Source organism: Condylura cristata, unplaced genomic scaffold (assembly GCF_000260355.1).
Source record: "Condylura cristata isolate star-nosed mole 26May11 unplaced genomic scaffold, ConCri1.0 scaffold00017, whole genome shotgun sequence".
Classification (NCBI taxonomy): Eukaryota; Metazoa; Chordata; class Mammalia; order Eulipotyphla; family Talpidae; genus Condylura; species Condylura cristata.
Window position 1 is genome coordinate 13,969,697 of NW_004567118.1, and position 14,289 is coordinate 13,983,985.

General features: G+C 35.2%; 1 protein-coding gene and 1 pseudogene across 2 annotated transcripts in view; both read left to right on the forward strand.

Moving 5' to 3' along the window:
• The window catches only part of VMP1 (vacuole membrane protein 1), a 101,228-nt gene that overhangs the window by 53,215 nt on the left and 33,724 nt on the right, over positions 1–14,289 (forward strand). The window lies entirely within an intron of this gene.
• On the forward strand, positions 583–1,276 carry LOC105853736 (annotated as a pseudogene).

Here is a 14,289-nt window from a genome sequence, read left to right on the forward strand (position 1 = left end):
GTGAACTAGGCTAGAGTCCAAAGAATCAGAACCTCCAAATTAATTTTTAGAAATAATAGCAAATATAGTTAACCATGTTCAGAAAAAATTATTTTGGTAACTAATTAAGAAAGGACAGTCCTGGGGGTGGAGAGAGTAAGTGTACAGGACTTTGGTGATGGGAAGTCCATGGGGATTACAACTGAGAAGGAAAAAGGCACAAAATGATGTAAAAATAAACTATTATTTAAAAAAAAAACTGCACGAATTTAAAAAAGAAAGAAAGGACAGTCCAGAGCCTTTTCCCAGGTCTGGTTCCCTTGGGTCTGGTTCTGCAACTTTCTTCAGAGCATGTCCCCTAAACACCAGTCCCACTCCAGCCTCATGTGAAGAAACCGATACTTCCTCCTGAGCCCAGCCCAGAGAAGATGTCAGACTCCCTGGGTAAGTAGAAGAAAAAGAAAAGAGCTTCAAGAAAGAGTTGAACATATTGATAAAGTACAAAATCAAACAGACTCAATCAATAAGCCAATGAGGAGATTTTGAAGTAGAACAGAAATACAACAATTCCACCAAGCATTTTTTCAAAGAAGGTCAAAATGGATGGCCAAAATCCTACCTTTTTGGGTAACAGCAATTTCCAACCTTCTCACATGTCTACACTGCTTCAGGCAGGAGGATAATGAGTCACTATGTTAGACAAGAATGGAAGTGACAGAATTCAAAGATATTTCACCAAGTTACAGAATAGGTTTTTATTTTGATGAAAACCTTTACTTTGAAAATAAAGTTCTGTCCAAAGAATTTCATGTGAGTGATGGTAAGTGATTCATCTTCGGCATCCACTGTAATCAAATGGAAATCTGGAAAGAATCTGAGGAAATGCTCAAGTCAAATGCAGAATAAATAGCCATCAGGAAAAGACAGCAGCAGGAACCAGAGCTGCTTTATCTGATTGACTGACTTTTTGAGGCAGGTGCAGATGAGTTAGAAGTCATCAAAAATGGTATTTGGCCAAATCCATTACAGTACCACTTGGTTCCAGGCATGAATTAAAGAAGGGAAAAGAGGAGAAGGAGAAGAAGATGATAATGAAGGAGGAGGAGGACTGGAAGCTATTGATGAAGGGGATGAGGATGAAGGTGAAGATGATGATGAGGGGGAGAAAGAGTGGATAAAGGAGAAGTTGACCAATGGAACATTGATGGATTCTAACCTTTTAAAATTTTCTCTAGTCCAAGAGAGCAAGTTTCAGTCCTTTCTTTTTACCCCTTGTGCTCTATCACCCAGTTTTTGAGGTCTCCTTTCTCTCTTTTATACCAAGGTTCTCAACTTACTTGGGGGTGGGGGTGATAAGCAGAATACAGGAGAAAAGAATCTGTCCAAATTTTTATCACAAAAACTTTATGGAATCAACACCACCATTCTCTGCCTTCTTCTCCCTTAGCTCTTCTGGCAGCTGGAGAGTGCTAGTTCCGAGAGTGCAGTAGTGCTTACAATTCTAGCTTTTCCCCTCCTTTATCTGGGTAGTAGGCTCAGAGACACAGTATGTCTCTCTGGGAAGATGGACAGCATGCATCAGTCTACTTGCTCTTGTTTGAAAATTAAGGATAAAAGTTTTTAAAATGAGATTATACTAGGTCAGTTTAAGGTTGGGTTTCAGATGTTTGGGTGGGATAGAAAAAAAGCTGCAGTTTTCAGGTGTCTTCAGAAAGGAACAAAACTCCTATTTTACCTCATGTAAAGTTAGTATCTTTTCTTGAAATGTCATACATGGTATTATTCATAGCTCTCTTATAAAACCTTGTAACATAGTTATTTCTTTAGGGTCCATTTTTCCCTAAAAGCAACATTGTGACATCATCCCATTTTCTGTCCAATAGTGCTCAGGCTGCTGAAATGGTTCAGAGTCAATATGGCATAGGTTGTTCTGTTTAAATAATAGTTAGCAACCTGGATTTTTCTTCAGTTCAACTAGCCTTTCCCTCAGTCAAATTGACCCTAGGGGGTATCCTCAAAATAGTCAATATAAACCAACAGAACAAAAAACTAACTTTTGAGTTTAGGCAAGCTACAGTGTAATTGGCTGTGGTCTTTTACACCTGATTTTTTTTTTTTTTTTAAGATTTATTTGTGCATACAGAACTAGGGTACAGGCCAGAGGCTCAGGGGTGGTGAGAGGCTTCACCAGAGACAGAGTGGGGAGCAGAACAGGCAGATCGATGAAGTACACTGCTGAGGGGAGCAGCTGGCAGGCCAGGAGAGGTCTGCCGCGCCATGTGGTCACCTCTGGGGCAGGCGGGGATCGAACTCATGCGGAAGTGGCTTTAGATTCTCAGTGCTGTGCTTTAACCCGCTGCGCCACCAGGGAGGGCCTACACCTGATTTTTTGTTTGTTTGTTTAACGTTTGTTTATTTATGTATACAGAACTGGGGTACAGGCCAGAGGTGCAAGGGCAGTGAGAGGAGTCACAAGAGACAAAGTGGGGAGCAGAACAGGCAGATTGACAAAGTACACCGCTGAGGGGTGCAGTGGACAGGTCAGAAGAGGTCTGCGGTGCCATGTGGGTCAGCTCCTGGCCATGGATCAGACTCATGCTTAAGTGGTGAAGCTGCTGAAGCTAAGCTCACAATGCTGTGTTTTAATCTGTTGCGCCACCAGGGAGAGCCATATTTTCCTTTTTTTTTTTAAGCTTTTTGTTTTGTCATTAACAATTTTTCATTTGCATAATTTCTTAAATCTCTTTTCACCCTTCCAGCTCTGTAAAACTTCTCCATAACACTTTCTACTTAGCTACACCTGTAAAATAATACCAATTTTTAGTTTCCCGAGAGTCATCACTTGGGAACCCTCCATTCTTCCACTCCCATCTAGACTTGGTGTTCTCATGGCATTGTGCATAGTTTCTCCTCTTGTTTTGAATCCCTTTTCTTCTTGAGTTATTCCCTCATTTTATTTCAACACATTTTGCAGTAGCTTCCTGATAAAGAAAAGTTCTGGAAAAGCTGTGCTTTTCATCCATGTTTATTCACTTCTCCAGAATTCTAAGATTAAAATAACTTTCTAGCTTAGTGTTTGGCAGGCAGTGCTCAGTGATCTCTGCCTTCATTGTTGCTATGATAGGACTAGTACTTTCTTGAGTCCTCTTTATAAGCAGGTTTATTTGTTTTGCTTTTCAAAAAGCGATTTACTTTATATTCTTAATAAATAGTTTATCTTCTTTTTGAAGATTGGAGTTTCTTCAAGTTTTCTATTGCTCCAGGCATTGTTTATTTCTGTTGTTTGTTGTATTTCCTCTTGTACACTTTCCTCAAAGTTTGGTGATCCTTATGTCTCTACATATAAGAGGCACTAATTATGGATCCCTGATCAGAATGTATGGAGGTAGGCAAGTTTCCTGGTAGTTAGTGAGCCTTTGAGAAAAAAAGAAAAATAAAAAGGACTAAACTCTTAAAAGCTGAATGTTAGCTCTGTATGTTGAAGCAAGGAATACAGATGGTGGCCTGCCTTATTTTCAAAATATAACAGTATCATGGATCTTTCCTATGGGACAGTTACTATTCTGCAGTGGTGAATCCTCCAGTGTCTTGCCTGGTAATAAACCTTGCTGTTAACATAAAGCTAGGCTGTGAAAGGAAAATTAGAGATCACCATTTACCATGTAGACTTTTACTTTACTTTATATCCAATCTGTGAAAACCGTCACAAATATTTCTCAAGTTTTTAGTTGACTTTCTCTGAAGATTGTACTTCTCTGAGGTTGGAATAGGTTTTGTCTGTGCTAATAAGTAGGAGTGGGTCTTGAGAGTTTATTTCTTAGACAGTTTCTTTACTAACACCCATCTCAGCCTCCTTCATGGGCTTTTAGGTATATGCTTTCCCTCCATCTGCCCTTTTTATTTAGTAATAGTAATTTTCATCAATGAAGTAATTCCTGTTTCTATTGTCTTTCTATATAGAGTTTATTTTTAAAACAGTGTGTTTCATTTATCTTTGCTGGTTAAAAAACAACTCCAATATTTATTTGGTGGTTTAAAGCAAGAATAGTCACTTACAATGCTCACATATTGGCAGTTTATGAAGAATAACTTGATTGTAAATCAGAGGATCGACTTCCACATAACTCATAACTCATATGACAGATAATTTGATTCTGGTTGTTGTTGAAATGGAGTTGAGCTGAAGTTGGGCCTCAGGTTAATATTCATGGGACTTTTTGGGCTTCCTCATTTCATGGCACCTGAATTCCAGAAGAACTTCTGAAAATGCAAGGTGTCTTGTGACGTAACTTCTACAGTTCCAGTCACTTTAGCAAAAGTGCCTTTTTGCTATATACGTTATATTGGTCATGTCCCTCATGAAAGGTGGTCCAGATTCAGAGAGAGAAATTAAACTTTACCTCTCTGAGAGTGGTAGCTAAATATTTGTAACTACCTGTAATCTGCCACAGAACAAAGTCTTTATTAATTGTTATCTTGGGAAACTTCCTGAAATAGGAGGAAATTTCCTTTGATAGGATAGAATATGTTTCCTTGAAAGGGGGAAATGATGAACTTGTCAACTATGCCAAAAGTTGTCTTTCCTGCAGCAAGAGGATGTATACTCATGCTGAGAAACTGCAAAGGTAACCGTTGTCTTAGAATTAGTCAACAAGAGTTTTCTGAGGCCCACCTTGCCTTAGTATATTTAAAAATCTGTCAATTTTAGTTCTGTACAAATGAAATGACTTTTCAAAAAGTATGAGTGTCTTGACTCTATGGGATACCTCCATATATATTACCCCCTCTACTGGGTAAAATTCAGTTCATTCTTTATAATTTTTTTATTCTGGGATTAGAAATAATATATTTTTGTGAACTTCTAGCCATTTAAAATCTGAATTTCCATCAACTCAGAACTTCTAGAACTTAATGAAGTAGTAACTTCTGTTAATCTATATAATTTAAGATCTTGAAGACTCTTAGTCTTTATCTACCATTTGAATAATAACCTTTTTTGTTCATCTCTTATGACCCTGATTAATCAGTTAGTTTTTTGGAGTCAGACACGCTACAGTTGCGCCACGAGGTCCTGCTAATCAGTTAGTTTTTTGACTGTATTATCTCATTCTATTTTGTCTGTTTTGAGTCGCAGAAACCAGACTGCAAACATTACTTCTGAGGTTATGAGGTTTGGCTGTTTTCATTTTTTCAAGTGAATAATTGCAGTCACTGTTGTAAGATAAAGCCTGTATTTCTTAATGTCTAATTTCAGATTTCCTTACATTCAAATATCAACTAAGCAAAATGTTTTACCACCTTTAGTTAGAAATCATACTGTTTATGAACTTTTCCTTTGAAAGTTTCATCCCAAATTGCAATTTTATAAACTTAAAATAAATAATTGGAATAAAATTATAAGATTAACTGATTCTTGACAACTTTGTCATCTTCCTCATTGATTCTAATTTTTTAAAGTTATATCTTTATTATAAAGTAATACGGTTTATTGTAGAAAAATAATCCCTCCATCCTTCACTTGTTTCCTTTATAAATACAACAGTGAATCACACTCTGTATTGTTCTGTGTCTTGTTTTGAATATAAAACCATATTGTGAACATTTTTAATGTCATCAAATATTTTCCATATCTTTGCTTTTTTCTAACAGCTTTCTTTCTGATTAGAGTATATTTGTTGTATAAAATGTTGACGATGCAGATGAACAAAAAAGAAAATGAAAACATTTAACTGGTCATTTTCTAAATAATATTTTTCCTTTTCCTATCGATTGACATTGTTAAGGACAGTCCTTTGTCATATGCTGCTAGTATTTTCATTTGGTTTATTAAGTATTTTACTTTACTGTTTGGTTAAAGGTGCTAATTTTTTTTAGTCCATTCTAATGTATTGTACTTTCCTTTTGGAAAGAAAATGTTCATCTGTATTTTCTTATGTTTTTCTAATGGTTTCATTCTTTTCCCTTTACATATTGAATGTATTAAAATGTTCTTACCTCTAGGTAAGATATCTTCCTCTTTTTGAATTAATTTGCTATTTAAGTAGTGTTCTAACACTTTTCCCAACGATTTTTATGTTAGCTTTTTTATTAATATTTTGTTACAAATCAGATGTTATGTGGGCTTTCATTTGCAAGCTAAAAGTTCACTGACATCTTTTAAATTATATCTTAGATCAATGATGATTTAAAAGTCTTATAGTAATTGATTTCACAAGAATCTAAAAGTTTATCTGATTTTGTTTCTGGAATTTCATCATTAGGTATGTGTATTATGTATATTCCCTAAGTGGATAGGAGCAGTAAACTATAGAAAACTTGGATCAACTGTAGCCAAAATAGCAAATTAAGGAAAATAAATCATTATAAGTGGTTAAAATTTTGGATTGCTGTGAGACTAAGGTAAAAAGTATGTTTTATATTCTTGAAGGTAAAGCTCTTTGGTAGCAGTTTATCAGCAGGAAGAATGAAAAAAACACTTGGCTCTCATTGCTTTACTGTGCTCTCCAACTAGGTTAAAGGGTACATTCGCATTCTGCTAGGAAAAATGTTACTAGGTTACAATTTTATTTTTCAGTTTTATTTATTTATTTATGCATACAAGAACTGGGGTACAGGTCAGAGATGTGGGGTTGAGAGGATTCACCAGAGGCAAGAGTGGGAAAAACAGAACAGGCAGATTAAATGAAATACACTGCTGAGGGGAGACAGCAGAGGTCTGTCTGTGCCTTGTGGGTCAGCTCCGTGGGAGGGGATTGAACCTGTGCTGTAGTGGCTGTGGGCAGAGCTTTGTAGTGCTGTTTTTTATAGGTTACAGTTTTCAAGCTAAGTGTTTGCTTAAATTTTAGTTTTGACTGATGGTTAAATTTCATGGTATAGATATTGTAAGCACAAAAGAAAAGATTATTACTGTATTTGTTTAAATTATGGTTTGTTGTGGTACTTTATTTATTTTTGTGAGTACGTTATTGAATTAGGCAGTATTTTTCCACTAAGCTAACTTCCTTTTGCTCTTGGCTTTCTATCATGTTTTCACTAGTTGTGGGAGGTAGACATGAGTGAATGTAGCTTTCTATGACCTTGAACAATTCTAACATTTATAAATGTTCTAGATAGTGATTTATATGCTTTGTGGACTGTTTCATACATGGTTTAATTATTCTCTTTCTGATCTTCTTTTTCTCTTTTGTTCCTGATTTCTATTAATGATATCATCTTCACAGTCACATTCAGTTAAAATCTGAGTCATCTGACTCCCTCTTTGTCTGCCATATTCAGTCCTTTTACAAGGTATATTTATTCTTCCTTCTGAGTAGCTTCATATCTGCCCTCTCCCCTCTAATTCAGACCTTTTTCAACTCACCTCTAAAAACTTTCAGTGACTTCCTAATAGGTATTCTCTTTACTAGTCTTTTCCCATACAATCTAGTCCAAACAAACCAACAAAAGTAGTATTTTGCCCAATATTGAGTGCTTAAAGAAAAAGGACTGTTTTGAAAATTATCAGTGGTCATGGGACACAGCTGCTCAGAAATCTTCCACTCCTGGGAAATTGTTCTTTGCAGCATCTTTCTTGTATCATTTGTCAGTTTCTACCTTAGTTTTAAACTATTTACAGACTTCCCTTACTGCTCCCAGGAGTCTGTAAATTCTTTGAGAGAAGTTCACCAAAAATGTGTATATTTTCAACACCTGCCTGGTTTGAACATACTACTTATGAGGTAGATACTTCAAATTAATTAAAGTATACCAATTAAGAGAAAATGTAGCATTACCTGAAGCATGTTCACTTGTCATCAGTGTTACTCCACTGCATAAAATGTAAAATGCAGGTAATACAGAAACCTCTTCTTTTTAAAGGCTTATTTATGCATACAAAAGCTGGGGTGTAGGCCAGAGGCTTAGGGGTGAGAGGGATCATCAGAGACAAAAGTGGGGAACAGAACCGGCAGATGGTCTGAAATACACTGCTCAGGGGAACAGCAGGTGAGACAGGAGAGGTCTGCTGTGCCATGTGGGTCAGCTCACTGGCCTAGGATCGAACTCATGCTACAGTGTAGCTTGATAGTGCTGTTTTTTTCTAACCCCGGCACCATCCGGGAGACCAGAAATTATTTTAAATATAAAAGATTGAACTGATTTTGTATCTTGTGTTTTATTAGTCATCTGAGAGCAGGGTGTATGGAAAACACCATTAAGCTAAACAATTTATTTTAATTCACATTGAGTAAGACAGCAAAAAAAATTCATACTTTAGAAACAAATGAAGTTTCTTGCAGTAACTTGTTTACTCTTCATGTTGCAAGGCCATAAATAAAAGGAAAATCAAAGACATGTTAGGAATAAAAGTTTGAAAAGTAAAATAACTTATTTGCTTAATGTGTCCTAAAAGATTAGGGCAGGCAATATTATTGAGAGAATGGGGAACGGGGAGTATGGGGATGGTTGTGGTATTTTTGTGTATAAAGCTTATGCAATAGAGGAGGAATGTTGTACATATTTACTTGGAAGGATATGGTTTGAATAAGCTTGCTTTCCTAAATGCCATCTCTCCAAGAAACCTCACTACTTAGATTCATTTTTACAAAATGTTCTGTTGCTAACAATTTGAAATTTGCTATTTCTCATTTCTGCCAACATAAAAATTTTTAATTAAGTAAAAAATAAATTTTAATTTCTGAAAACTTTTTAATGCATTTTCCCCACCATGTTTGTATCAATTCTCTTGTATTTCTATTGAGTATAATTCATGAGTCATTGGACTATCATAGTTTATATATTTCCTCAAAGGCTATCTTATAGTTTCTGCATTTAAATTTATTTAAGGGAGCATTTGTGCTTTCTGTTTTTAGTATTCAGATTATTTAATACCACTTAATCTGATTTATTGATGCCAGATTCCTCAATTAAGTTCAAATGCTAATAATCTCTCTTACTTTACCAGTTTCTGTTAAATTTTTAAAACCTTTTTCCCACTTTTGCTTAATAGGATCCTGTGTATTCATAAACTTCAAGTTATTTGTATTATTTTATTAATGAAAATACATAGCAACAAAGAGAAAGTTTATTTGTTGTAATGGTAGTTTTCATTATTAGGACCTCCGTTCCTGCTGCTTTTTGTTTTAGAAACTATAAAAAACTGCACCTTCTCACGGGATTATGGTGATGGCACACGGGTGACTACAATCGAGGATGGAAAAAAAATTTACAAAATGATGTAAAAATAAACTTTTGTAATAAAAAAACTGCACCTTCTTTTATGCAGTAGAACAGTTCAATCAATGAACATTGCCCCAGAGTACAAGATGAAAATGCTAAAATATGTGTTTGATCACTTAGAGACTATGGGAAAGTAATGATGATTATTTATACATTTACTGAAGTGCTAAAATTCCTCTTATTCTATTCTGTTAAGTACTTTTTCCTATGAAGTGTTTGCAGTCAGTTCCTGCTTTTTTCCCCCTTGTTGAGTATCTGTTCCTTAACATGCAGAGAATTATCTGGGCATTCATGGTATAGATGATCTAAAACCTAACAGAACCAATTTTCATACAATTTAGTGCCATTGAACTCTACTGGGTGTCAGTTGTGCTGGGACCTGTTTTTGACTCTGTTGAACCTTCACTGGCTGTGGTTTGTCTGGTCATCACATGACTTCTCTGAAAATTCCCCCTCCCCTTCATTTCCAGTAAACTGTTTGAGCAGGAGTGAGTCAGAGTGAAACTAGCTTCCCTGTAACCACAGGGCTTGTTAAAGAATTTGTCAACGTGGACTCTAGAGGGTTTGCATTAAGCTTTGCAGTAAGATGGTTTGTGTTGCGTCAGGAGTTTCATGGAAAAGCTTTCTGTTCAAGATTTCTTGCTTGTTTGCAAAGGGTTAAACTGATAAACTTTATGTGGCAAACATTAAAGACATGTTTCTTTATCATTTTAAAGGCCTAATCAGAACTACCAAGGCTTCTTGTAGTTTCTCTTTTCAGAAAGAGCCAACCACACCCACACCCATCAACATTAGTTTAGTAAAAGCAGTCCAGCTAGATCCTTCAGAACTGTCTCATGATTTTACCACAAAGGACCATCAAGATTAAGCAATTTTAAGTGGTCTCCTGAAGGATTCTGTTGCAGGATATTGCAACTACTAGCACAATTAGCTTTGGTACCAGAGGTCACTTAACTTGCTTTTGGTACAAAAAGAAAAGCTAGCACTTAAAATAGTTCTGTAGCTGTAGTTTCTTAAGTATGCTTAGCATGATTTATAGTGGAATCCGTAATACTTTAAGTTGCTTTCTTAGCTTTTATTTTATTGAATTCTTCATGACCACCCCTGATTTTCAATCCTCCCTCCTTTTCTGATGTTTATATTTAATTAGCCTATTCCTATAGTAGTAGTAACTAACAAAACAGGAAAGGTGGTTGTTACTGATGAAAGTTACTGAGTGAGTGGCCAGTGGGAAATTGTCTGCTCATTTGCATTCCTGAATCCATTTTTTTTTTACATGTGCATTACCCATATCACCTTAGCCAGGTTTCATTTAAAAGATGAATTTAATGAGAATATTTAAATCAGACTTACTAAAAGTTTTTTTTTTACTATGCTTACATTTTTTTGGTAGCATAAGTTATGTTGCTCTACACAGGAAAGAATACAGAATAATAGAAGTTTAAAATTACATTCTAGCTCTATGTTCACTGACTCACTGAGCAAATTAAAGTGGAAAAAACAATTTATTTTAATGAAGAAGCAATTCTAATTGCAACTCAGTGATTTTTAAACGAAAATAAGAGGTTAATAAGCTTAATCATTAACAAAGAACAGTGAGTATTAAATATTAAGCTTTTTTGTTAGTTTGCTTTGGATACTGGAGGAGAATATAGTTTTTTTATGTTTGCTTTGTTCTTTTCACTTGTACACCTGTTTACAGATATGGAAGAAAAATAAGCAGTTGGGTAGGTGTTCAGTTACCTTTGTTAAACTAATGTAAAGATTTTTTTCCAGGTTTATGTTTCAAACACCTTTTCTAAAATGTCTTTAGAAAGGGCCCCTTTCTTTGAAACTTGGACCAATAGAATATGTATTCTGTTTTCTCGCTCTTGAGTTTGCAAATCAGCAATGCACTAAATACAATCCCACCCTCTGTTTTAACTCCTTGGTGTTTCCAAGATTCTTGGCTCAAAATCAGAGTTAATGAAAGGCATAGACAGCAGAATCGGTTTTGATTGTTGACTATCACAAACGATGTTTTTGTTTACGATTAGCTAAAAATGTGCTTGGTTTGATATAAGAGATGTGTAGTTTTCTCTTGCTGAGTATTTAAGGAAATTTGGTAGAGTTTTCTTCCCGTATTTCCTTCCAGCTACCCTATTTTTAAATTATAGCACTGTGTAGTGCTGTCAGGAAGTAAGTATAATTATTCCAGTCTACTCTTCAAAAGTAGGGTTATATAAACTCTAGACTTATTTGCCCCTTTCCCTAATATGGGTCTGCATAAATTTATCAAAGTTTGCAAAAATTTATATTTTTTACTAACTTTTTAAAAAAGATTTATTTTAATTTTATTTATGTTTATAAACATAAACCTCTGGTATGCGCCAGAGGTGAAGGGGGTGAGAAGATTCTTCAGAGATAGAGGGGGGACAGAATAGGCATACACTGCTGAGGGGACCAGTGGGCAAAACAGGGGAGATCTGCTGCACCATGTGGGTCAGCTCCCTGGCCCAGGATCGAACTCATGCAGCAGTGGCTGGCTATAGCTTGTTAGTGCTGAGACTTTAACTCCTACACCACCAGGGAGACACTATTTTTTACTACTTCTTGAGCTAAAAATTTTAGTAAGTATATCACCTGTCACTTCCAGTCACTTGTTTTAAATTTACCTCTCTCAAATCATAAAGGGTATTGCCCCCTTTAGTGTTATTAGATATATTAAACATTTCCCTCTTTCCAAGTTTTTCATAATTTTGTTTTCAGTCAGATCCCTGGTTATCTCTGTAGAGGATGCAATTATGTACTTTTTATCTCCAATATCCTCTAAAGCTTTGGTCACTTTGTTTTTTATAGCTATTTAATTATTTTTTTATCTTTTCCTAACATGAAGTTAACTGCACATGATTTTCCAGAGACAACTACATTACTATACCTATATTTTTAAGATCTCTAAGTCTATGCTCCTATTTGCAATGTATTTTGCTGATGGTTTTAATAAACTGTTTCTTCAATAAGCTGTTGACTCCCATTCCCTTTGCTTTGTTCATAATTTACAACTTTTATAATACATTATTTTATATTTAAATATTTTTTCTGAATATAATATATTTAGGTAAGTAATATTTTACTTACCTGCTACTTTTCTGCTTACTCAAGTTTACGTGATATTTCAACTGATATTCATAAATTTGGTACTTCCTACTTTAATTTTTAAATTTCATTTGTAGATTTTGAACGTAAATTCTGCTGCTCTTTCCAGGGGCATTTATAAATTCGTTAAGAATTACTGGTTTTATTGTTGGAAAAAAAACCCACTATTTATGTTTCTCAAAGAATTTTCCATTTATCTTTATCCTTTGTTTTCAGTCTCTTTAAGTTTCCTGTCCCTGACAGTTTTATGAATTCCATGCTGATTTATATATTTATTTATTACATTTTTAAAGGTCAGACTTACTAGGAAACAGAGATGCCTATATAGACGCAGACAGATAAAGAGTTGCATTTTTGAAAGGGCCAGGTTTATTAGGAAAAAGAGACACCAGCATAGACACAGATGGGCAGTCTCAGAGCAGGATCTGTTCAGACTGATCTGTTATTCTTCACAGCTTTCAATCTCTAAACTAGGTTCATTTCAACCATTTTTACTCCCCCTCCCCAGACTGGTGTTATTGTTGACTTCACGCATTGCATATTGTCATATGCTTTTAATTTCAGTTTGAATCTTGATAAATGTAATTCATAAGTTACTTATAACCAAAATAAAATCAGTTATAAAATGCTAAAAATGAAAGGTGATTTCCCTCCTAGTATCAACTAAGACTTGATACTGAGGAGACCTTAGATCACATGCAGAGATAGTGGTTTCAGATAGGAAAAAAAAAAAAAAGAAGACAGAAAGATGCATTATTTGTATAGAGTGGTTGGGTTTGTTTTTTGTGTGATTTTTTTTTTTATGATTTATTCATTTATCCATACAAGAACAGGAGTACAGGCCAGACATGCAAGGGGTGAGAGTATTCACCAGACAGAGTGGGGAGCAGAACAGGAGGATCTACTGAAATACACTGCTGAGGGGAGCAGCAGGTGGGACAGAGGTCTTCCCCACCGCACCGTGTGGTTCACCTCTCTGGCCAGGGATTGAACTAGTGCTGCAATTGCTGCCAATTGGTTCATAGTGCTGTGCTTTAACCCGTTGCACCACTAGGGAGGGCCCTAGTGGGTTCTTTCTAATACATTTTTTCTCCCTGGGTACTAGAGTATTGTTATTTTGAGCAAATAGATCATTTTATCCCAAATAGAGGCTAGGCAGTTACTGAAAGAAGCAAATGTCTGCCTACCTCTAACCGGCCTAAGAATTATTGTTTGGTTTCTTTTCAACAGAAACCTAAGCAGGCAGAGTGAGGGTCAAAGGAATAGGAAGCAGCAGATTCCAGTTTAGTGCTGTTAATTTATAATTAATTTTAACAAGTGTATAATGAATAGGAGAAAAACACTGTTTACCCAAACTTCCAAGGACTTCCCTACTAATCTGAAAAAAAAAAACCAAAATGTTCATGGGTCAGTACCTAGGAAAGCCTTCTGAAACCTCTTCCATCTCTTCTTTCATCCTAGAGTACATGAGATGTTTTATATCTAACTATTTGTGAATTTTAAGATTAATGATCAAAATGAGATGATCATTACAAGTCAAGTAGACATTACAGGTCCAGAGACAAGTAAATGTTAAGAACTAGCATTCAAGATGAGTCATCTTATCAATTTCTACCTCCATTTGACAGAAGATTTGACACACTAATTGGTGGCTCTGGAGGGCAGATTTGACTAATTCTCAAGTCTTAATGCATTTTTTTGATACTGAACATTTGAAGTCTTTTAAATAACTAGGGTATATGTATATGTATATATATATACCTTAATAAAATGCAGTTTTATTAATGATGAGGAAATCAATAGATAAAACATTTTGTTCACTTTGAAGTCATGCTTTATATGAAAATAAAAGCATAAAAGGCCTTGACAACAGGTAGATTATATTTAAGGCTTTTTTTTTTTTAAAGACTTTTTTATTCTGCCTTTAAGGGAAGAAAGTTTCTATTAAGATAATTAATT